At 44.6% G+C, this 24614-nt stretch overlaps 1 protein-coding gene across 4 annotated transcripts in view; it reads left to right on the top strand.

Annotated features, from left to right (window-relative positions):
* Positions 1-739: 739 nt before the first annotated feature.
* Tnrc6a (trinucleotide repeat containing adaptor 6A) overlaps positions 740-24614 on the top strand; it is a 160707-nt gene continuing 136832 nt past the window's right edge. For 2 of the 4 annotated variants that reach the window (XM_031388187.1, XM_031388188.1), the window contains exon 1: positions 741-1013. The gene's annotated coding sequence lies outside the window, so the exon portion shown is untranslated. Of the gene's footprint in view, positions 1014-24614 lie in introns of all 4 variants that reach the window. The other 2 variants (XM_031388189.1, XM_031388191.1) reach the window with 2 other exon arrangements.

The raw sequence follows: 24614 nt of genomic DNA on the forward strand, positions 1-24614 counted from the left end.
TGTGTAGGAGCTTGTACGGGGAAAAAAGGGATCAGAGTGTGAGAATAAATGAGCACAAAGGAAGGCAACTGGGCGGGAGATTTTTAAACACAATTTGTCTTGACTCGGGAATGAGTATGAGGAGAGAGCGACCGACAGACAGCAGAATACGAAGGTCTCCACCCACAGAAGTCCTAGAACCAAGTATAAAGGGAGACGTTGTAATCAGAGAGCCAGCCGGCTCCACCTGACTCAGACTGCGGCTGAGGGGTGGGACGAAGGACTAGAAGGTTCTGCTGCAGCCGGCTCCTCTTCTGCAGGTTCCCCCGCCCCCTCCGCCCAGTACCCCCCGCCGCTTCCACCTCCACAGTTAGTGACGCGGTTCGGAAGCTGTGGGTAGGGAAGGCAGCCATCAGGCTCCCCAGAACGAGGCAGGATGGTGTGAGCTCAAGCGCCCTGCATTTGCTGGGGCAGCGGTGGCAACACTTGGTTATTCAAGGCTGGAATTCAAATAAGGCTGGCGTGGCTCCAAGTCTCAGGGCTTAGACGAGAGAAGCACATTAACAATTCATCAAGATCAGCCTTGCGTGGGCTCAGGCTCTCCCATCTGCATCCCTCCCTCTGTCACTGATTTGGGGCGGGGGGGGGGTAGGGGGAGCTCTTCTAGAAGCACTTCGTCTGTCAGTCTGTGAACAGGGGTGGGGGCGGGGGGGCCCTGAAGTTAGGCAGATTTTTCTCATCACATGATGGGGGACCTGTATCATGTGATGGCTCCGGTGATGTTGGAGGCGGCATGTGACTCCCAGGGCTACGTGGGCTCAAAAACAATTTAAATACAAAAACACACGCAGGTTCCCCTCCTTCCCTTTGCCTTTTGGTCTGGCTCTCTCTACCTTTGCGTTGGTGCCTGACCGAATGGAAAGCCCTTCTTCGTTTTGCAGCCTGTGAGCTCCGGGTACCTGGAGACCAGGCCCCTGTGCTGCCCTCACCCCAGGAGCCGTCCCCCCATCATTCTGCAGTCCTCTATCAGCCTGGTAAGTTACTGAACACTTTGACAATTATCTGGGAAGCTGTCTTCAACTGTCTCATTAACATGCACAGGACACCCTCCCAGGGTAGGGTAGAAGGGAGCTGGGGGGGAGGGGGGAGCACCCGAGGCTCTGGCGAGCTGAGCTCTGGGCCCTGCCCTGCGAAGCTAGGTTCTGCTGGATGGACCAAGCAACTGCGTGTCTCTCCGATCCCCAGACTGTCTCCTGCCACTCTTCTTCCTCCTTTAAGCCTCTCCACCTCTCATCCTGTTCTTCTTTGCCCCTTCTTCATGAGCCCCCTTCCCCTCCCTCCTCTCTGCCCCTCCCTCCTCTCTGCCCCCCCCCGCCCCCCGCGCCGCACCTCTCATCTTATTTTTAAAATCTTTTTTGTTTGTTTGTTTTTGTTTTGGATACCTAGATTGTATGACATTTCTGCCCAGGAACGAAGAGGCCAGGTCCTAAGGACTTGGCCACTGGGAATGTCCTAAGGTCCCTTGTCAGCCTTTTCTTCACCCAGATGATGTTGCCATTGGGTTTGTCTGAAGGTTGTCTGTTAACCCCCAGATGGCAATTCAGCCTGGCTCATCAGGTGACAGGAGACAGGGTGACAGCCATAGGAGGCAAATCTCTACGACTCCAAACATTTGACTTTGAGGGAGACATTAAGGCTGCAAGCAGGGCCAAAATTCAGTGCCATGGGGCAGTCTCAAGTGCCACACACAGGGTGGCTCACAGAGCTTGCCGTGAGTTTTGGCCACACCTTTGCACATGGCTTGGCTGAGAAACTGGACTTGGGGGAAGCTGGTGTGAATCCCATGAGAATCCCATCATGGCAACCTTTGTAGGCACAGGGCAAGTGGGTGGCTGCAGACCTGTAGTGATCTATTCAGCAGAAAACAACTATCCATCAGCTCAGGAAGAGAATGTCACCTTTAGACCCCCCCAGGGAAATGGAAGCACAGAATGATCAGTTAACTCACTTGCTTAAGATCATACAACTAGTAAAATGACCAGGCGCAATTTGGGCCCCAGCACTTTCTACCCAAGGCCTACACAGTTAACCATCAATGATAACCTGCTTTAAAAAAAAAAAAAAAAACCCAGCCAGCCAACAGTTACCATGCAACAGGTACCCTTGCAGGTTTGAGGCTGAATTAGTGCACAAATAGAAACACCCTGATCTTGTACAGATTTAGCAAGTCACTGCACAAGGTAATCTATTGTTTCAAACGAGGGTAGTTGCTAAGAAATGAAATAACAAGATACCAGGAAAACATAGAAGACCAATTTCAGATGAGAAGTGGGGATAGATGGAATGTGGTCAGAGGAGGTCTCTGTGATGATGTGATTTAAGTCAGCGAAAGCAAGATGAAGGTCAAGAAGAGATCTCCAAATGGAGGGAGAGGCAGGGGTAAAAGCCTGGCTAGGGGACCAAGTCAGTCTCTTGAACCATGAGAAGCCTGTGGGCTGAGCAGGGTGCATGGAAGTGCAGGTGCCAGTTGGGGTGTTCTGGATGGCAAAAGGCTCTGTTGTAGACCTTGCTCGGGGGTCTTAGGTCTCATTCCAGGGTTGATGAGCCATCATGGAAGGTGAAATTAGGGAACTGGATTCGCAGCATGAAGAAAAACCTCCGTGAAATGAACCAGTGTGTGTTGGGTTGCAAACCACCTTCAAAGCAGTAGCTTACAAATAGGATCGTTTGTAGCTCTTTGTTCTGAGAGTCAGCCACTGCAGCTGGCATGACAGAAGCAGCACTGCACTTGGCAGCATTGGATTGTCCAGCTAGGTCGCCAGTAGGCTGCCTGGGAGTAGAGGTCATGATCAGGCACTGGTGAATGTCAGGGGCATTGAAATCGATCAGGCCTTCTACTGGTGCACCTCGGTTGATGCAGAAACTGGTCAAACGATGGGGAAAACTGACTGCTGTGTACTTAGCCTGAAACAGAACATCTGTGCCACTCCCTCCGAGGCCAATCGGGTGGGAAGATGGAAAGAACTGGAGGATGGCAGGATGCTGTGATATGCTATCTTCTAGATATGGTGTGCTGTAAGCACGCAGCAACTGTGGCTGGATAAGATGTATGCAAGCACGCACACGCACACACGACATGAAAGTAAGAGGGGGTGAGCTGGGAAAAAAGAAGGGGTTAGAGGAAATAGGATAAGGAGTGGATAAGAATACAACACATTATATACATGTATGAAACTCTCAAAAATAAAGCAGAAAAAAAAGTGAACAAATTGTCTGGGTTGTGTATCTCCATATCCGGTCTTCTTCGTGAGATGACTAGATCCCAGCAGCCAGAGAGGGAAACCTCAGACTGCAGCCGTTCTCAGCTCCCTGTGGTGCTGCTGCTGCTGCTGCTGCTGCCCCATTGGCCTAAACAAATTAGAGTCAGGACCAGAGTGGAGAGCTATACCCCTTGATTGGGGAACTTACAAAATACTATACCTATTTTTTTTTTCCAGACTGACTACATGAATTCAAGCAGATAAGCTTGGGGCTCAGGAGAGGCCTCAGTCAACAAGTGCCTGCCTCACAAACATGAGGACCTGAGTTCAGATCCTCAGAGCCTTGTGAAGAACTGGGGTTGGGGACATGCTCCTATGACCCCAGCTCTGGAGGATGGTGGGGGAGTCGGGGGAGGTACATACAGATAGATTCCTCCATCTCACTGGCCAGTGAGTTGAGCTGAATGGATGAGCTTCAGGCTCAGTGAGAGACTTTGTCCAAGAATTAAAGGTGGAGAGTGATCAAGGTAACACACTCAACAGGATCCACATGCATATACACACGTACACACACAAACACACAAACACACACACATACCCGCATACACACTCATGTACATGTACATATACATGCACATGTCTCTATAATATTGGGAGGAACTGAAGTCCAGAAGTACTATGAAGCTATTTTGTGCATAGGGATGAACTTATCTTGGTCATACAGTATTTTATGTTTAGGACAAACAAGGGTCTGTGTACTTGGGATTGGTAAAGCTCTTGGAGGTCTAGGATGAGATGGACATAGCCCTGAAAGGTCTCCTCTTCTCAATATTATTGAAAATGTCCAAGAATGATTTTGAGATGTTGTCCTAAAATAAAATTTAATCCAGATAGAACTCAGTATGCTTCTATTTTCACACTATGATAGCACATACAAAGGTCCTGGGGCACAAAGAACATGGCTTTAGGGGATGGGGACAGGGAAAGGACAGGTGGTTTAGTGTAGGAGGCATACAGCTGGGTGGTACACAGTTGAGATACAGGTCATCTTGAAGAGGGAGAAGTGAGTGTGCTAAAGCAGATAGTTAGGGTCACGGGGCAAAATGCTTAGAAAGAGCTGAGAGGCGTGTTTAAAAGTGTGCACTCATCTCCAGGAACACTTAACTGCTTGGGACCAAGTACCTAGACATGGTAGAGGCTAGTCAGGTTGAAAAATCTCACAGAGAGAAAGGGGGGAGGGAGAGAGAGAGAGGAATGGAAGGTGAACCAAAGTCAACAAGACCAGAGCAAGAACAGGAGCAGGAAGGAGTACTAAGGAATGAGGGAGCTCTCAAAGCAATAGAAGCTACAGTGGGGAAGAGCTGCACTATCCCCCTGCCTCAGCTTTCTGAGTGCTTGGATTCTAGGCAAACACCACCACACTCAACCCAAAATGACTGAGTTCTAGCAGATAGCCTCCTGGGAGTATCGATTCAGCCTTTGTTACCTGAACACCTGCTGGAAAGGCTGGCTTCCAGGCCCACCCAGGCCTTCTGCACCCCGCCGCAGTTTAACAAGAACCTCAGATGATTCATAAACACACTGGAGCCTGAGAACCGTGGGCCTGGGTTGTAGCTGGGAAAAATTGGTGCTATTCTGAGCAAGATAAGAGAGTGAATCCCAGCTCCTACACTCCTTATTCTTATTCCTTTCAACACAGGTCTTGATTTAGCCAGGGTTCCTTCCTTTGCTTGCCCGGGTTTTTATTTTATATATTATCACTCAAAATTGAAAACATGTACATATAGATAATATAGTAAAAACCCACACAACCATCATTACTTTCAATAATTTTCACTTCGAGGGCAATCTTTTTTTACCCCACATCATCTCTCCCAGTCAAGACTCTCTGAACTCAAATCTTAGGTATGATACAGTTTTGCATATAGAGTTTTTCTGGGGGTGTGCTTTTGTTTTTGTCTTGTAATTTTGTTATGGGGCTGAGTCTCTCTATGTATCCCTGGCTGACCTAGAACTTACTATATAGACCAGGCTGGCCTCGAACTCACAGAGATCTATTTGCCTCTGCCTCTAAAGTACTGGAATTAAAGCTATGACTACCACGCTTAGTCCTACATACAAATTCATAAGTAGCTCTCTTTTAATCTTTTTACAGATTTTTTTTCATTTTTTTTCAAGTTCTAAGATTGAGCCTAGGCCTTTCTAGGCAAGGCTAGGCAGTCACTGTACTGTGGAACTATGCTTCCAGCTTCAAGGACTGCCCTGCCTCCTTTAAACATAACTATTATGACATCACCATGTGCACCCAAATCAAAAGTAAGTCCCTATCCTGAGCTGCTCAGTTAGTGCATGCACAGTGGCAATTGTCATCTGTCATTTCATCGTTAACAGTTTGAACATTTAAATAAGCCCCTTATGTAGCAACTAATTAGTATACCTCTTACTGCCTTCTTTATTGATTGATTCCTTCTTAATTTTTTTCTTAGAATTTTGTCTTAATAACACTGCTTGACCCAGCTGGGCAGTGATGGCGCATGTCTTTAGTTCCAGAACTCAGGGAGCAGAAGCAAGTGAATCTCTGAATTTGAGGCTAGCCTGGTCTATAGAGTGAGTTCAGGGACAGCCAGGGTTACACAAGAGAAACTCTGTCTTGAAAAAAAAAAGAAAAGAAAGAAGGGGAGAGGGATAGGAAAAGAGAATTTAAAAAAATCTCGTGGTCCAGTTTTGTCTTGGCCAATCATGGTGACATCTGTCCTTTATATATATTTGTGAACTAGTAATGAACTATAAAGGGAAATACTTTCAAAGAGATATTTTAGGCACTGAAGTGCTGGAGTGATGGTTCAGTAGTTAAGAACATGACTGCTCTTCCAGAAGCCCCTGTTCTGATCCCCAGCATTCATGTGGTGGCTCATTTGCTTCTAACTTCAGTTTTAGGTGACCAAATGCCCTTTTCTGGACTCCTTGAGTACTGCACACATTGGTGCATATACATACTTGTAGGCAAACATTCATACACATAAAATAAGAAGAAAGAAATTCTTTCTTACAAAGAAGAACGAAAATACCTTCAAATGAGGTATACCAGAGTACATCCAAATCATATCGTGCCATCTGAAGCAGCAGAAGGCTGTTCTACAGCCAGTGCCCAACCAAGGAGCTCTCCCAGGCAACCACATCTCCTCCCCAGCAGTGACTGTGTCGTGACATCTGTACTAATATTTCTACCTTCTTTATAGGAACATCTTATTGAACTCCTTCTAACCTTTTGTATGACTCTGACATGGGTGTCCTGTCTCTGTTTATTATGTTGTGAGGTGTGTCCTTGTTAGTGAGAGTATTAGTAGAATCCGTTCATTTCCACCACTGACAGACTTCAGCTGATCATCTGTTCTTGATTGACAATGTCCCCCCACCCCCACCCCCTGTTTCCTGCTCTTGTTGATAATGCATTCTTGTGCATGTTTCGTGTTGTACCTGTATAAGAATGCCTGCAGGTTGTGTGCATACGTGGAGAAGGCCTGGGTCATAGAACAAGCACCAGCCCCGCTCTGCAAGCGAGAGTCAAACTGCTCTGCTGGTAGCTGAGAGCTTTCCAGGTCTTACACCCTTTAATCTTTTTTTTTTTCTTGATTCCTTGCACCAGCTAAGGCTTCTAATAAAATAAGAGAAACAGAAACAATTATCCTTGTCTCCTGACTTTAAAGACGAAGAGCTCAGTATTACACAGATGACATGGCTGCCCAAGGGTTTGCTTGTTGGAAGGAGTTTTGTTTCTTGTCAGATTAAGAAAATTCCTCTGTTGCTCTGAATTTTCTTTTTATCACACTTTTTTTTTTTTAGCTTGTCAAGCAGCTTTTTCTTTGGCTTTTGAAAAATTCTAACGTTATTTCTCCACTATGCTCTTTTAGGGTAGCAAGTGATATTTAACTCTGAGACGCTAGGCGGGAGTTCCTGAGGAGGTCTCAGCTTTACCATGATCATGCAGCATCCTATTCTGTAACCAGATTTATCCTACCTGTATTATATTCCTAGATTCAAATTGGTCTACAAGTCTATAATATCTTACTCTGTGTTCAGGAGAGGAATATTTCTGTAATTTCTCTCCTCATCATCTTACCAGATTGGGTAAGAAGCTTATGCCACATTGAGATAACACATTAGGAAATTTTCATGTTGTCTTGCAATTTCCTTGAAGGACTTTGGATTAGGTTAGTAGATTTCTTCCCTGAATATTGAATAGACTTGGCTAGTCAAAGGGATTAGCAATATGGCTCGCTGGTTAAGAGAAATTGCTGCTCTTGTAGAGAGGCAGACCTTGGCCAGTGCCTACATGGTACAACTGCAACTCCGGTTCTAGGTGATAGGCACCCTTCCTGGCCTCTGCAGGATGCTGTGAGCACACAGTGCACATACACTCATGCAGGCTCTCATGCATACGCGTAAAGTTAAAATAAATAAATCTTAAAAAGAAAAAATAATGTGTGACTAAAGCATTAGGATTTAGAGTAGGCTTCACGGAAAAGTTACAAATATGGAGTCACTGTTTTTTGTTTGTTTGGTTGGTTGGTTTTTGTTTGCTTTTTGTTTTTTTGTTTTTTTTGAGACAGGGTTTCTCTGTGTATCCCCGGTTGTCCTGGAATTCACTCTGTAGACCAGGCTGGCCTCGAACTCAGAAATCTGCCTGCCTCTGCCTCCCAAGTGCTGGGATTAAAGACGTGCGCCACCACTCCCCTGGAGTCAATGTTTTTGATGAGTTTTTTTTCTCCTGGACATTTGCCCATCATACTGTAATTATCAATTTTTTCTTCACAAAGTCATCATAATTGTTTACTAATTTTCAGTATCTACGGACTTTGGCGTCCTTTTATCTAGTCTGCATTTTTCTTTCCCCAGTTTTTCACAGAGCATGTATGCATTTTCCCCTTTAAGTTGTTCAAAGAACCAACTTTTTAAAAATTAAATTACAAAGAATTGGTTTCATTATACTTTATTTTTTAAAACAAGATTTGTTTTTGTTCAAAGAGCTTATTCTTGTCCTGGTAAGATGGCTCAAATGGTAGGGTGCATGCATCAAGCCTGACACCCTGAGTTGGATACCTGGAACACAAAAGGTAGAAGGAGAGACCTGATTCCTGCAAGCTGTCCTCGGTCCTCCATGTGTGTCCATGATATGCACACAGTCACACCCATACACACGCATCAAACACACTGATAACAGTCAATAAAAATGAGAGGACTTGCTTTTGAATTTGTCCTCCTCTCCAGTCCCATGATTCAAAGTTTATCTGAGTGAATTATATTGTATAAATGTATAAGAATTTTTGTGTGCTTGTTTTCTCTGGACGGAAAGGAATCCAATAATATCTTTCTATAATTATAGAGATAATATATATTCACATATTATCTATTAATTATTTATTATATGTAATTATTTCATATTTTATATTATACATACTATATATTATATATAATTATAGAGATAATAATATGTAATCTTATATATTATTTCTATGATTGTAAAAAGATGTATCTTTTGGTCCTTATGTTATCTTAATTCTCCCCCACCTTGTAGCTTAATTTTTTTTTAAAAAAAAGAGCCACTGATTCACAGGCATGGTGAACTGGCATACATGCAGGCAAAATATAGCTATTTTTTGAATACATGACTTTACCCCCACTGTATTGTGATGCACAGTTATTATTTCCATCTGACGGGGGAAGCAGCTGAGGCTCCAGGTAGTTAATGACCGAGTGAGTGAGACAGACTATCCTGTGGATGTGAGATGCCATGTCCAATGGACAAGAGACGCAGATATACTCAGTAGGTTCCATAGATGATCCACTGTGGTACAGAATGGAAATAATGGAACTGCTGTATATTTATATAATCCACACAGCCCCATTCATAAAGCCTTCTTTTTTTAAAAAAAAAAAATGAAGGTTTATTTCTTTTATATGTGTGTAGGAATGTTTTGTCTATGTGTATGTATATACATCATATGTATGCAGTGCCCCTAGAATCCTGATGAGGATGTCAGAGCTCCTGGCACTGGAGTTACAGACATTTGTGAACCATCATGGATGTGCTGGGAATTGAACGTAGGTCCTCCTCATCTTAACCACTTATTCATCTCCCCAGCCTCCTCACCACCAAAAGACTTCTTAATTATCATCAGCTTATTGCTGGGCAGCATGCCTTTAATCCCAGCACTTGAGAGACAGAAAGGCAGGTGGATCTCTTAGTTCAAAGCCAGCCTAGTCTACAGAGTGAGTTCTAGGACAGCTAGGGCTACACAGAGAAACAAAACAAATGAAAACAATAACAAAAGAAAAAGAAAAAAAAAACAGTCTTGTCACTATGGTGGGGTTGTATTTTGTATGTCTTTATTAAGTAATACTCTATGTTTTAGAATTAGGGAATTTAGAAACTTCTATTGTTGTGGGTCTCCCTCTCAGTAAGTAAACTGGAGAGGATAAAACAGAATATATTCTTCTTGTCTCATGAAGTTAACTAGCGACTATAATAGAGTTAATTCTGTTCCCCTACTGCCTGAGAAGAACATTAGAAGGTAAGGAATTGCCTATTCATTGAGGCACACGTCAATAAGCAGAGCCGAGTAATGAGAGGCTGGGGAGCAGTCAGATAGTGGAGTAGATTCAGTTCTGTTTTACTGGGATTCTTAATAATTCAGCTGTCACTCTAGGCATCTTCACACTTTTGTATGGAGATGGGGAAAGAAATGAAATCGGCTGATACTGCAGCCAAGGTAACAACTATGGATGTGCCTGGACAGACACTGCTCTCCAATGGGATGATAAAGGGCATGTTGAAGTCCACAGGATGATAAAAAGAGAAACAGCTGAGAAAATGTTCCAGATATGGGGGACCAGGTAGCCACAGAGGTAGAAGGCAAGTTCTCTGGGCAGAACAGGTCATGTGTCACCACATGGCCCAGCAGGGGAAATCTGTAAGAATAGAGACAAAACGTGGATGGAAAGAGGGAGGTACCCACAGGAGGAGGGCTGAAGGAGAACACAGTAGGAGGCCAGCTCACCCAGCTTTAAGAGTTCATGAAAGGGTTCTTCCATTCTTGCCTCTCTCTTGCCTCTTGCCCCCTTGCTCCCCATCTCTCCCCATTCCCTTCCCCCCTCTCTCCACATGGTCATGGCTGGCCTCCACTTCTCTCCTCTCTCTTCTCTGCCTTTCTCTGCCTCTACTAATCTCTTAACTCCCCTCCCCATGCCCTGAATAAACTCTATTCTATACTAAAAAAAAAAAAAAAAAAAAAAAAAAAAAAAAAAGAGTTCACGAGGGGGTTGACCAGATGGCTCTGCCCCTAAGCACGCCTACCACCAAAAGTAAGGGCTGGAGTTAACCTGAGGGGATCCATTTGGTGGAAGGAAAGAACAACTCTAGGATCTTGTCCTCTGATCTCTACACATGCGCCCATCTCTGCCTCCTACCTCTCTAGTGCTGAGTCTTCAGGCGTGTGCCACCATGGCAACTTCTTATGTGGGTTCTGGGGGCTGAACTGAGGACTACTTGCTCATGCAGCAAGGGCTTTACTAGCTGAGCCGTCTCCTCAGCTCCAGACTTTATCTTTTAAGTCGGTGTTTCTAAAATGGACTCAACCAATGTGTCTGTAGAAGAGCCCCATAGATTTGCAGTTTCTGCGGCAAAAGTAGTGAAAAAAGTCACCTGCTTAAGCATTTCATAAGTCTGTTATGGCCAAGAAAAATAAAGACTTTCTACATACTGCTGTTAAGTGGGCTTACGATGGTCAGTCTTTAACAAGCTATAGCTAGAATTCGGTTAGTGGAACACAGTCTATCTTAGCCCTATCATTTGCATACCATTGTTTATTTGTGCAAAATTTGCTTTTTGTTACTACTATGTTGTGTTGTGGCTCTGATTAACAAAAATAGATTAATGAGTAAAATGTGGTTCACTGGAGTGTAAGAACAATGATAAAAATAGTTCCAACCATTGCTGCAGAAGCTTAATGAGAGAACAGGACTTCTAGATCATCTGTGTTGGGATGATTTCACCAGAGTGGCTGGCGGGGAAAGTGTGAATGGGAAAGGCGGCTGCAGAGATCTGGAAATTGGATTTCACTGAACAAGAGATTGCCTGTGCCGGATCTTCCATTAGCAACTTTGTCAGGTTGCTTCATGACTCTGTCAGAGATTTCACATCATTTCCAAAATGGAATTACCTGGGCAACCAACCAGTGTTCTTCAGCCACATGCAATATAAGCTGGAGTTGGAGCTCAGGTCCAGAGCTTCCCTGGTGTGATCACAGCCGTGGGGTCTGTCCCTCAACACTTAAAAGCGTTGAGTTTCTAGTTTAGTAATCACTCAAATTTAAAGCACAATTTAATTGAGTTTATTTTTATTACATATTTATTTGTTGTGTTTGTGTGTGTGTATGCGTGTGCACGCACGTGCATACACATGCATACATATATATGCTACAATGCCCATGCAGAGGTCAGAGGACAACATGAGGGAGTTTTCTCTCCTTCTACCATGTGGATCTCAGAGATTAACATAGGTCTCTCTCGGTGGCAAGTGAATTTACCTGCTGAGTCATCTTATGGTTCCCATTTTTATTTTTTACTAAGGAAACAACAGTAGAAAGCCAGGGCACAGTGGGCATGGTGGGTGCAGTGGGCATGGTGACAGAAGCCTTTAATTCCAGTACTCTGAGGCAGCGGCAGGCAGGCTTTTATGAGTTCTAAGCCAGTCAGGGTTGCATAGTAAGATCCTGTCTCAAAACAAAGTATCCAGCAGTGCTGGGCAGGATTCAGGCAGGGAATGGCTCAGTGGATAAAGCATTTGCTGTAAAGTTTGAGGACAGAGTTCACATCTCCAGATCCCCCCTGAAGCCAGCTTCAGTGAACCAGTGCCTGTCCTCCAAGTCTCCCTATGGTGAGATGGGATCTGGCTCCCCAGAAGATGCCGCCCAGTGAGCCTGCCTTACGCAGCAGTGAGCACACAGCCAGAAACCGTGCCTCCAACAGACACCTGAAGTTACTCTCTGACCTCCACACATACACCATGGCAAACACACACACACCTTCACACACTGTGCACACACATACCCTAACACACAGAAAACCCCAGCAAAGTCAGATGCAAACCATAGTACTGTCAAAAGTTGACGATAAACAAAATGCTGAGAGAATCCTTATGCTGATACAAATGTCATCCTGGCACTCGTGAAGGGAAGGCCAGAGGATTGGGAGTTGCAGACTAGCCTGGGCTAGTCTCCTGCAGCAGGAGAACCCAGCCTTGAAGAACCAAAGTCAAAACAAACCAACAAAAGATGCTGGGAGAGAAAGCAAGTGCAAAGGTAGGGCTATCTGCAGCAGATGCCCAACAAACATGGTTGTTACACCACCAGCCAACATGGTGTCCTCTATGAGAAGCCACACTAGTAGAGGAAAATCACATTCCATGTAATACATATGTGAGAAAGACATAGAGGGGGCCTGGTGGCACAGGTCTGTAATCCCAACTATTTGGAAGACTAAAGCAGAAAAGCTGCAAGTTCAAGGCTTGCCAGGCTGCAGAGTGAGCTCAAAGCCAGCCTGGCAACATAGTAAGAGCCATCTCAAAATTAAAAGCATAAGCAACAGTTGAACATACAGCTCAGTAGAGCACTTTCCCAGCCACAGGGAGACTCAATCCTCAGTGCTGGGGGAAGAAAAAGTTCTGAGGTGTAGCAATCACCAGAAGCAAAGGCCAGAGGCTTTTGTTCCCTCTGTTTTTCATGTAATCTATTGGTTTTCTGAGACAGGACACACAGATTAGAAATGCATTCTAGAGCCAGAGAGATGGCTTAGTGGTCAAGAGCACTGGCTCTCCCCCAAGACCTGGGTTTGATTTCCAGCACCCATATCATCACTCACAAAGACCTATAATTCCAGAGCCAGGGAATTTGGCACCCTCTTCTGGCCCCTTCTGGTACTGCATGCATATGGTGCAACACACACACAAAATAAGTATTGGGCTGGGGAGATGGCTCAGCCATTAAAGGCTAGGCTCACAACCAAAAATACAAAAATAAATATTTATTGAAAGAGGAAGCATATTGAGATGCTTCTGAAGGAGGACTGGTCGATTTAGTTTACATATTGCTACCGTGTTGCAAAGCAACACAACCCACTGAAGAAGCAAGGATGTACTTATTGGTATCTGAAGAGTGGCAAGGACAGACGTCCTTTGCCTCTGAGCCAGAATCACTCGAGAGTCAGAGCTCAGATGTAGGAGGACCAGCCACATGCTTTACAGTGCCCAACGCACAAAGGGAAAATGAAGTCCCCTTACTAAAAAATTATTAAGACTTTCTAGATGAGGGCCAGAGAGCATTAAACCAAGCAGGGGCCTTCATTAACACAAGACCCTCTGCAAACCCAAAGGTCACACATGTCAGCCATACCTGTAACTCACATGGCTTTAGATGAATTCACTTTGGGGCAGAGTTGGCTAAGACAACCGAACAGTTCAACTCCAAACCACTCGGTAGCCATGTGCCAGTTAGGCTGAACCCTGTTCATTTGTTAAAGCATAGAGGCACAGACATGCAAGCACTTTTCAGATCTCTGCATGGTGGTCTAGAGAGATGCCTCAGAGGGCAAGAGCACTTACTCTGCAAGCATGAGTGCATGAGTTTGAATCCCAGCACCCATGTTATAAAAGCCAGCTATGGCTGCCTGTGTCTATAACCTCAGAACTGAGAGGCAGAGTCAGGTGGAGCCCTGGAAGTTGTTGGCAAGCCACTGTGGCCTAAGGGCAGTCTGGCTCAGTGAGATTCTGCTTCGAGGCAGTACCACACAGAACAACAGAACACACAGACCTTCCAACACCCTGCCTTGGCCTCCGAATGCAGGCATGAGGGCATGCACACGCACACACACGCTCCATACATATACAACACACATCATCTCTGATGGTTGAATTTGCTGGCATCTCACTGGGCCTCGGCAGGCCACATGACCAGCAGCTCAGGGAGTGGGAAAGTGTTAAAACAAAGGACACATCGATGCAAGGATGCCCCCAATCTCACTCTACTACTCAGAAACAGACACATCTGAGTGCTAGGCTGAGTGCTAGGCTCCTGTTAACAGTCCGCAGCCTGATTTGAAGCAGGCATTGAAGATGGTGAAGGTTGTTAGCACCACCTTCTCCACAGAGGATGCTCATTTTCCAAGTATCCTGGGAAGCACTGGGTGGTGTGACTCTTGCTTTTTTTATACCAACGCACATTAGCTGTCCAGCGGGGACAATACTCATGAGAATAATTGAAAGGAAAGAGGTATTATGATTTCCGTGTAGCATTAACAATGCCAAAGAAATCACAGGCCTGGTCCTTGTCGTTGTCAGAGGTGGGAAGAAATGTTATCTCTGATTTCAAGTGGTGTGTCAACACGCTGCGGTCAGCAGCTTGGAGAGGGAGGCTGGTATAATAGGACATTCAGTACTGAGGATAAGACCAGGAAATTGAACTTGATGCAGGAGGCGGCTTTGGCAGCCTGACGAACACTTCCCAAACACTCAGCTTCTCTGTTCTTTGGTAAAGAAAAGACACATTATTTAATATATTAGGGTATGTATTGAAGAACTGTACAAAATGCCAGGAAATGTGAAGAAGGTCTTTGCAGCGATGAACCCAAACAAAAATACACTAGAAACTTATTTGCAACTAGCTACTTGCCTGGTTAAAACATCTAACCTTTCAGCCTTGGAGTGAGGTGTGTCCTTAGCTGCTAACGAAAAGCCAGGTCTTCCATGGAACCTCACCACTATTTCTTGGTCGGTATGGAACCAACATCTGGGGCCATCGAACATCTGCTGCCTCGTTTACAAGCAAGTAGCTGTTAATACATTCCAATTTAATAAAAAAATGGAATCTGTCATTAGCCCAGACATAGGCACAGAGAAAAACTCAAAAGTAGATATAAACAGATGATTTGGCTAGTCTAGCTAGCTGGCTTGCTCTGGGGAACCGCTGTCTCTGCCTGCCAGATGGTAGGACTATGCGAAGGTTACCATATGAACCTGGCATTACATAGGTGATGTAGATCCACATTCCACCCCCATACCTGCACAGCAAGCACTTTACCCACTGAACCACCTCCCAAGGCTTAAATAAAAAATTTTAAAGATTTAAAATCTTATTTTATACTTCTGTGCATGTGTGAGTACCACATGCATGCAGGTACCCATGGAAACCAGATGAGGATATCAGTTACAAGCAGTCGGTAAGCCGACTAAAAAGAAGTAGGGACAGAAGCAGAAAGAGCAGTAATCATTCTTAAACCCTGGCCTAGCTCCACAGCCTTACATATAATTCTTTGAGATTTGTTTTTTACCTTTTAATTATATGTAGACGTGTGTCTGCATGTGGGTTGGTGCACACCTGAGTGCAGGTTGTCTACAGAGGCTAGAGAAACATTCAAAGATTCTTTTCCCCTTAACATGAACTTAAGAGGTTACAAGTGCACTGTTATTGTGAAAATCTTGAAGCCAGAGAAAATTCACAGAGACAGTGCTGAGGTAAGGGACCTAAAAAAAAAAATGAAACTTGAACCTCAGCAATGTCACCTGAGTTCTTTTAATGAGGAGATTTAACTCAGTTATAGTTATTGTCATTGATGTTTCCTCTCATCAATTTTATTTATGGGTTATGGAGGGTGGGTTGAGGTGGGGTTTTTTTCCAGTTTTTTAAAGATTTATTTTTTGGTGTATGAGTGTATTTTCTATGCACAGTGTGGGCACAGTGTCTCTAGAGGCCAGAGAAGGGTGTTGGAACCCTGGAAGTGGAGTTACAGAAAGCTGTGAACCTCTATGCAGGTGTTGGGCACTGAACACAGATGCTCTGCAAGAGCAGCAAGTGCTCTTAACCCACAAGCATCTCTCCACACCCAACTTCTGGCTCATATGTCTATAGCTTCCTTTCTCTGGACTTTATGATTTTAGAAGCTGGACCATTAATCCAAATGAGGATCCTGTTCCTTCCTTCAGGAGCCAATTCGTGAGATAATAAAGGATGGAGGTAAATGTGTTGCCAGACCAAGTAGCCTATATTTCTGAGGAAGGTTCTGTATTGTTCTTATAGTTCAGTGTTAGCCCAGCATTGGTGGCCTTTGGTAGTAGTCCCATGGCTACTCCTGTCTTAGAGAGAAGCATGAAGCTAAGACCTGGGACAAACATTGCTTTAACCTCAGTCTCCATTGTTTCAGAGGCCCCATGGTAAAAGTAGGTCTGTAGGTCTGTGGAGAGGGCTCATTTGGAAAAGAGGACCTGAGTTTGGATCTCTGGCACCCACATAAAAAGATGGGTACAACAGCATTAGCCTGTAATCCTAGCCCTGCAGAGGTAGGAACAGGATACTTGGGGCTTGTTAGCCAGCTAATCTTATTGAGTCAGTAAGTTCTATTTTCAGTGAGAAACCCTGACTCTAAGTAATAATAATAACAACAACAATGTGAAGAAGGAAGGAGGGCGAGGAAGGAAGAAGAGGAGAGGAGGGGCAGAGGAGGAAGCAAGGAGGAAGAGGAGGAGGAGGACTGGTGAGATGGCCCTTCAATAAGGATGTTTATTACCAAGCCTGAAGACATGAAGTAGATCTCCAGAACCCATGTAATGGAGAAAAATTGCTCCTGTGGTTGTCCTTTGACCTTCATACATATATCATGGTGCTTACACACACACACACACACACACACACACACACACACACACTAATACACACAAAAATGGAGGGAAAAAAAAATCTGCTTCCCAATCCTGGCCAGCCCTCATGTTCACAGCCTTTACTGAGCAAATTATATATAATCCTTTGTTCAAAAATTAGCCATGGGATGCGTAATTCTCCTGGTTTTAGAAGGCCGGAGGAGAGTGTCTGACCCAGCCAGGACACATGTGGCTCTGTAATTGATTAGCTTAGCAGAGCCTGGGGAGAAAGATCTCACTCCCATATTGGTGTGCATATCACGCTGGCTTTCCCAGAGGCCTCCTTGGGATGAAGAGCCAGGGCCGCTCAGCACCACGCTTCCCACTGTGGGCTTGCAGGAACCTTTGATCCACTCACAGTTCTCTTTCCTCTTCGGGAGTAGTGACAAACTTATATGCTAAAGTGTATATGGGCACCATTATCTTAGTGAAATTCAGGAAGAGTGTCATAGGAGTCTTGCAGACGGCACATGCAGCTGTTTAAACTTGACATTCAGCCTCGGGCTGCAGACAAATATGCTCACAGTTACTCATAGTCTAACCAGTGCTCAACTTATTAAAATTATGGATCTAAAACCCCAGTCCCTCCTAGACCTTTTACATAGTTCCCAGATTCTATTGTTGCATTAATAAATTCCATCCGTCTCATCTAAAGCTAATGACTTTTTATTTGTTCTCTCATATAGCTGACCTTGCTTGTAAACTTGACTTAGCTTGTAAATTTCTCCTAAAGATTAAAATCATTTACAAACTTGACTAGTAAACATCTCCCTGGCATTGGCATTTTAACTACAATTACAAATTTAAGACTCTTAAGTGTTTCAGATAGCCGACAAAGCCAACTTACAACTCAACAGATACTGCTAGATGCTTAACACAATTTATAGTCCTAAAGAGTCTGTAATTACTAACTTGGAAGTTTTAAAACATTCGGTTTCACTGTAAATCAATCAAGTGCTCCTAAAATATTTTTAATAAAATCACAAATATGTATGTCTTTGTTTTCTTGAAACAGGGTCTTGCTATGTAGCCCAGGTTGGCCTGAACTTGGTAGGTATCCCGGGCTGGTCCCAAGCTCATGACTCCTCCTGTAATACCCTTCCTTGGATTACAAGTGTATGCCACCATGCTGGACCACAACTCTCCTATCAGTCACCCTCTTATCCAACCCCTGCTCCCTTCACCTCCCTGGAACCAGTCAGCTAACAGCTGAGAGAGGGAGCCTGCTCTCCTTGTGCCCACTGCTCTTGCACATGAAGGTCAGAGAGCTAGTTCTCTCCTTCCATCTTCCATGTGATTCTAGGCATCAAACTCAGCTCCTCAAGAGCAGTGACTTGACCCACAAAGCCATCTCGCTGGCCCAAAAGTATTATTTTAATTGGGATAAGATACATGTCACATAAAATACATAACCTGAACTGTTTTATGTCTCCAAAGCATTCTGAGCACTTATCCCTCCCCCACTTCTCACTTAACCATGTCTTATCCAACCCCTGCGTATTAGAAACTGTCTTCATTAGGGTTTCTTTTTTTTTTTTAAGATTTATTTTATTTATTTTACGTGTACGAGTACACTGTAGCTGTACAAATGGCCATGAGCTATCATGTGTGTGGCTGCTGGGAATTGAACTCAGGACCTTTGCTGCCCGGCTAGCTCCGGCCTGCTCGCTCCGACGTAATTCACTGTAGTTGTCTTCAGACTCACCAGAAGAGGGCGTCAGATCTTATAAGGGAGGTTGTGAGCCACCATGTGGTTGCTGTGATCCAAACTCAGGACCTTTGGAAGAGCAGTCAGTGCTCTTACCCGCTGAGCCATCTCGCCAGCCCTTCATTAGGGTTTCTATTGCTGAATCAAACATCTTGAACATAAGTAACCCGGGGATCGTCGTAGGGTTTCCATTGTCGTGAAGAGACCCCATGACTCAGACAATTCTTATAAAGGCAAATACTTTATCACCAAGGCAGGAAGCATGGCAGCATCCAGGCAGGCATGTTGCTACAGGAGCCAGGAGTTTTACTTCCTTATCCAAAGGCACCCAGTTGAAGACTGTCATCCTCAGGCCGCTAGGAGGAAGCTCTCTTCCTAAATGGGTGGAGCCTGAGCATAGGAGACCTTAAGCCCACCCCCACACTTCCTCCAAGGAGGCCACATCTCCTAACAGTTTCACTCCCTGTGGGCCAAACATATTCATACCACCACAGGAAGAAAGGGTTTATGTCAGCTTACAGTTTGTTAGTCCATCGTCCAGGGAAGTCAGGACAGGAACTGGATTGCTCCTTATAGCTTGCTCAATCTGCTTTCCTGCAGAACCCAGTACCATCAGTCCAGAGATAGCACTGCCCACAAAAATGGGCTGGGCTCTCCTATATCATTCGTCAATCAAGAAAATGAACCACAGACTTACCACAGGTCAATCTAGTGGGACATTTTCCCAGTTGAGATTACCTATTCAAAATGACTCTAGCTTATGTCAAGTTGTGACCAAGCCCGCTCAGTCAGTCAACAGGTTCTCCAGTGCCCAGGCAAGGAATGAAAAGAAAGAGACAATTAGACAATACTGCAGCATGACCCCAGTCAATTCTGAGGCTGAGGCAGGTTTATTTTTTCCCAATCTGCTTTTATACCGTTTTAATTACATGCAAGTAATAGGGTCAGTTCCAGGTTGAGGAACAAACAAGGCAATAAACAAAGTCCCGTGATCACTGTTTCTAAGGGCTTACCAGGATGACCAAAATATCTGAGCCTACTTCCCTGTCCTAGCCCCAAATCAGATTCTTGCCTGAAGCCTACTTCTTTGTTCCACCCTAAAATTAGATTCCTGCCTGAGCTTACTTCCTTGTCATGGCCTACTGTCAAATTCCTGCCTGAAGCCCATTTCCTTGTCCTTGGCCAAAGTCAGATTCCTGCCAAGTGGCCCAAAAAGCTCCCCACAAAGTTGACATAAAACTAGCTAGCATAGAACCAATTAGGAAACGACGTGGTGGGGTTTTTTGGTTTATTTATTTGTTTTTCTTTTTGCTCCTCACTGCCTTAGTCACCTATATTTGGGTCATAGTATCTACTTTCCCTCTTAGGTAGAATTGTCCATGGACCACCAGAGGTCAATTACTTTACCCAATAGTCTTGGGTTGCGCCCTCTCCACTTGCTCAAGCATCTTGCTCCTAATATCATCCCAGTCTCTTCTCTTCATCAGCTGTTCCCTCTATAAGATGATTTCCATCCAGAAGTTAAAAATACACACATCTAATAAACATCACGCATGTGTTCAATTAAAAAAAATAAAAATAAAAAAATAAAAATACACACATCTTTAATCACAGCATGTGGAAACCAGAGACCAGCAGATCTCTGAATTCGAGGACACCCTGGACTATAGAGTTCCAGGTCAGCCAGGGATACACAGAAAAACCTTGTCAAAAAAAAAAAAAAAACCATTGAAAATGATATATAGGCCCTTGAGTGTAGTCGACAAGCCCTGGTAAGACTTAACCCCGGCTGGTTCATTAACTTTCTATGTTCTTCCCTGGAGGTTCCAATCACAGTGGCTCCTTGACTACTCTTTATTTTCAGTGCTGGGGATTGTATTTAGTGTCTTCTGCATGCTAAATGGGTGTTTCTATTACTGAGCTATACATGGTGCTATCTGACTCTTCAGTCTACTCCCTCTGCCCCTTTATGTCTTATCACTACAACCAGGTCAATTTTCTTTATAGTACCAACTACTTCATGATTTGTTTGGAAATCATGTGTGTTTGTACATGTGTGTATGCATGTGAGTGGAAGAGAGAGGTCGATATTGGCTGGGTCTCTTCCTCTGTTGCTCTCTGTATTATTTTGTGAGACGTCTCTCACAGATCCTGGAGCTCGTCGATTCAGCTAGACTGACTAAGCAGCAAAGGCTAGGCATCCGCCTGTCTCTTCCCCCACCAGCACCAGAGTTATAGGTGCTTACCACCTGGCTTTTACATGGGTGCTGGAGGTCTGGCAAGCACTCTCCTGATTACATCATCTTCCCAGCTCTCCCCTTCTCCCTCCCTCCCAGCCCCTTTCTTAAAAAAGTATTATATTAAAGAGCTGGGTTTTTACTGAGTAGTAGAACACCCATTTAATACATGGAGGCCCTGTATTCATTCCATCCTAGCACAGCAAAATTAAAAATAAAAGCTCATTCTGTTCTGCATGTGTGTACAGTTTACCCCATTAAAGCAGAGACTTCAACTCCCCTAAACCCTATGACCTCCCCAGCCACGAGCTTTGAGCATGTTTACGGAAACAGTCCTGAATTCCCTTCTGTGGAGCAGACCTCAAAGCCAATGAGAAAGTGGTTGGCTACCCCCATTACCTTCGGATCACAATTGTACTGGTGCACACATACTTCCTGGAAGTTTGGTATTATAGCATACAGGGTCCAGTGCTGGGCAAGGCTGTTTATGTTATCTCCCCGAGGTGGGAGGCAGAGTACCTTGCGCCACAAAGAAAGCCAGCCACCAGGGAGGAAGTTGCTCAATTTCAGATTGATTTCTTTATGTCTTACAACCAAAGTATATGATGGAGAAACATTATCTTTTTAAAAAATTTAATTTAATTTAATTTAATTTAATTTTTATCACTTATTCACTTTACATCCCACTCACTGCCCCCTCCTGGACACACCCTCCCACAATCTTTTCCTCATACCCTCTCCCCTTCTCCTCTGAGCAGATGGGCCCCGCCCCGGGTATTCCCCCAACCCTGTCACTTCAAGTCTCTTCGAGGCTAGGTGTTTCCTGTCCCATTGAGACCAGACAAGGCAGCACAGCTAGAAGAACTTATCCCACGTTCAGGCAACAGCTTTTGGGATAGCCCTCATTCCGGTGAGCAGATGTCCGTATCTGCTACATTTGTGCTGGGAGGCCTAGGTCCAGACTGTGTATGCTCTTTGGTTGGTGGTTCAGACTCTGAGAGCCCCAAGGGTTCAGGTTAGTTGACTCTGTTGGTTTTCCTGTGGAATTCCTATCCCCCTCAGGCTACAGAATTCCTCCTATTCTTCCCTAAGAGTCCTTAAGTTCCGTCCACTGTTTGGCTGTGGGTGTCTGTATCTGTCTGAGTCAGCTGCTGGGTGGAGCCTCTCAAAGGACTACTTGCTCCTGTCTGCAAGCATAACAGAGAATGATTAATAGTGTCAGGGACTGGTGCTTGCCTATGGGATGGGTCTCAAGTTGGGCTGGTTGTTGGTTGGCCATCCCCTCAGTCTTTGCTCCATTTCCTATACCTGCATTTCTTGTAGATAGGATAAATTCTGGGTTGAAAGTTTTGTGGGTGGGTTAGTATCTCTATCATTCCAGTGGAGTTCCCGCCTGCTACAGAACATGGCTTCTTCAGCTTCTATATCTCTAATGTAATGAGTCACAGCTAAGGTTACCCCTGTTGATTCTTGGGCTCCTCCCTTATCCCAGGTCTCTGAAGAGACATTATCTTAAAGGAATACAGTAGAGAGAGGTGTCCTCCTCTGGCTTCCCCATATGTATTTACAGGCATATACATCCACATACCCACATACATGCCACACCACACACACACACACACACACACACACACACCAAACTTATTTCTTTTAAAAAGAACAAAGAGAAAGGGTTAGTGTTCCTGAGAAGGAGAATGTAATTACTGTGGAAAGTTCCAAAGGGAGACAGGCAGAGAGGCTCCAGAGTAACAGGAATGTATGGCCAACAGCTACACTACAGTCCACAGATCTCACAAGTATCACTGAACAAAGGACTCACCTGGAGTACATTCTGCATGATTCCAACTATACAGAATGCAAGCACTTACTGTTGAGAGGATCAAGGGTCTGAATGTAGACCCAGAGGGGATTCTGGGAGGCTGCTCATACTGTCTTTATTCGGGTGCTACTGCTAATCAGTGTATTTTGTTTGTGAACATTCGTGAGACTGTAGACAGATAGCATGTGTGTTTTCTTTAGGAATGTTATATGCCAATGGAGTTCTTAATTAAGAATCAGTCTTATGCCAGGCAGTGGTGGCATATGCCTTTAATCCCAGCACTTGGGAGGCAGAAGCAGGTAGATTTCTGAGGCTAACCTGGTCTACAGAGTGAGTTCCAGGACAGCCAGGGCTACACAGAGAAACCCTGTCTCAAAAAAACCAGAAAGGAAAAAAAAAAAATCAGTCTTACTCCTCAACACCTTGTATAATGCCTGGCACATTGAAGGATGTGTGTGTGTGTGTGTGTGTGTGTGTGTGTGTGTGTGTGTGTACAGGTGAATGATTAAACAAATTTGCCTTTGGTCAGGTGAGATGGCTCAATGGTTAGGCATACTTGCTGCTTTTCCAGAGGACCTGAGCTTGGATCCCAACACCCACTTCAGGTGGCTCACAACCGCTCATAGCTCCAGATTTTTAAAAAAGATTTATTTATTTTATGTATGAATACACTGTAGCTGTCTTCAGACACACCAGAAGAGGGCATCAGATCCCACTACAGATGGTTGTGAGCCACTATGTGGTTGCTGGGAATTGAACTAAGGACCTCTAGAAGAACAATTGGTGCTCTTAACCACTGAGTCATCTCTCCAGCCCTCATAGCTCCAGCTTTAAGGAACCCAATTCCTCTTTGGGCCTCTAGGACCACACGTAGCATAAACACACCCAGACACATATTAAATCTTTCTTTAAGATGTTAAAACAAGTGACTTTCTGGAATCAGTCATCCCCACCCATACCTCTTCTTCCCTTGCGGTGCGGGGAATGAAACACAAGACCTTGGCTCGTGTGTCCAGCAGGCACTCTGAGCTGCATGCTGGCCCTTTTGTCCTTAAGTCGAATACTTGCTATGCAGCTCAGGCTGACCTCACACTGGTGATCCTCCTGCCTGAACCTCTGAAGTGCTGGGATGGCAGGTGTGTGTTACTATGCCTGGCTGTGCTGCTGTAATCTTAAAGGTCCTGTTGGATTTGGTCTCTTTTGAGATGGTCATTTCAAAAACCGAAGCATTGGCTATTTTTAGTGTTATTCCTGTGTTTTAAAGAATCCTTGGTCTTTTTGCTTGTACAAGGATGATAACTCAGCCCGCAGACATTCAAATGATTTTAGGATTTAGCATCAAGACATCAAGTAAAATGAGGACAGAAACTGGCTGCCAAATTTGGCAACTTGATGGTGTTACTGGAAGCCACATCATGAGGTTGGAAGCAGCAGATGCCAAACTGCAGCAGTCTGAAAGGAAAGGAGCTGTGGGGATCTGTAAATGGAATGCTGGTCGAGTGTGCAGCCCGGCAGGACAGCCTTGCATAGCTGGAAGGCACTGCTGGCCGCTGTCTCCTGCCGCAATAAAAGAAGGAGAATGCTGACAAATATTTTCAATATTTCCACTGTCAATGTTAGGTCTGTCTCATTTTTTAGTGTTTTTATTTCTTGGAGTGGGGTCTCATATAGCTAAGGCTTGAACTCACTGTGTAGTCAAAGATGACCTTGAACTTCTGGTCCTCCCAAGGTTACAAGTGTGGGCCACCACTCTCAGTTTATTCAGTTCGAGGGACTGAACCAAGGACTTCAGGTATGGCTGGTAAACACTCTATCAGCTAGGTAGATCCCTGGCCCTTTGTTTTCACTATTTGTGTGAGCATTTATC

This window comes from Mastomys coucha, unplaced genomic scaffold (genome assembly GCF_008632895.1).
Source record: "Mastomys coucha isolate ucsf_1 unplaced genomic scaffold, UCSF_Mcou_1 pScaffold21, whole genome shotgun sequence".
Lineage (NCBI taxonomy): Eukaryota > Metazoa > Chordata > Mammalia > Rodentia > Muridae > Mastomys > Mastomys coucha.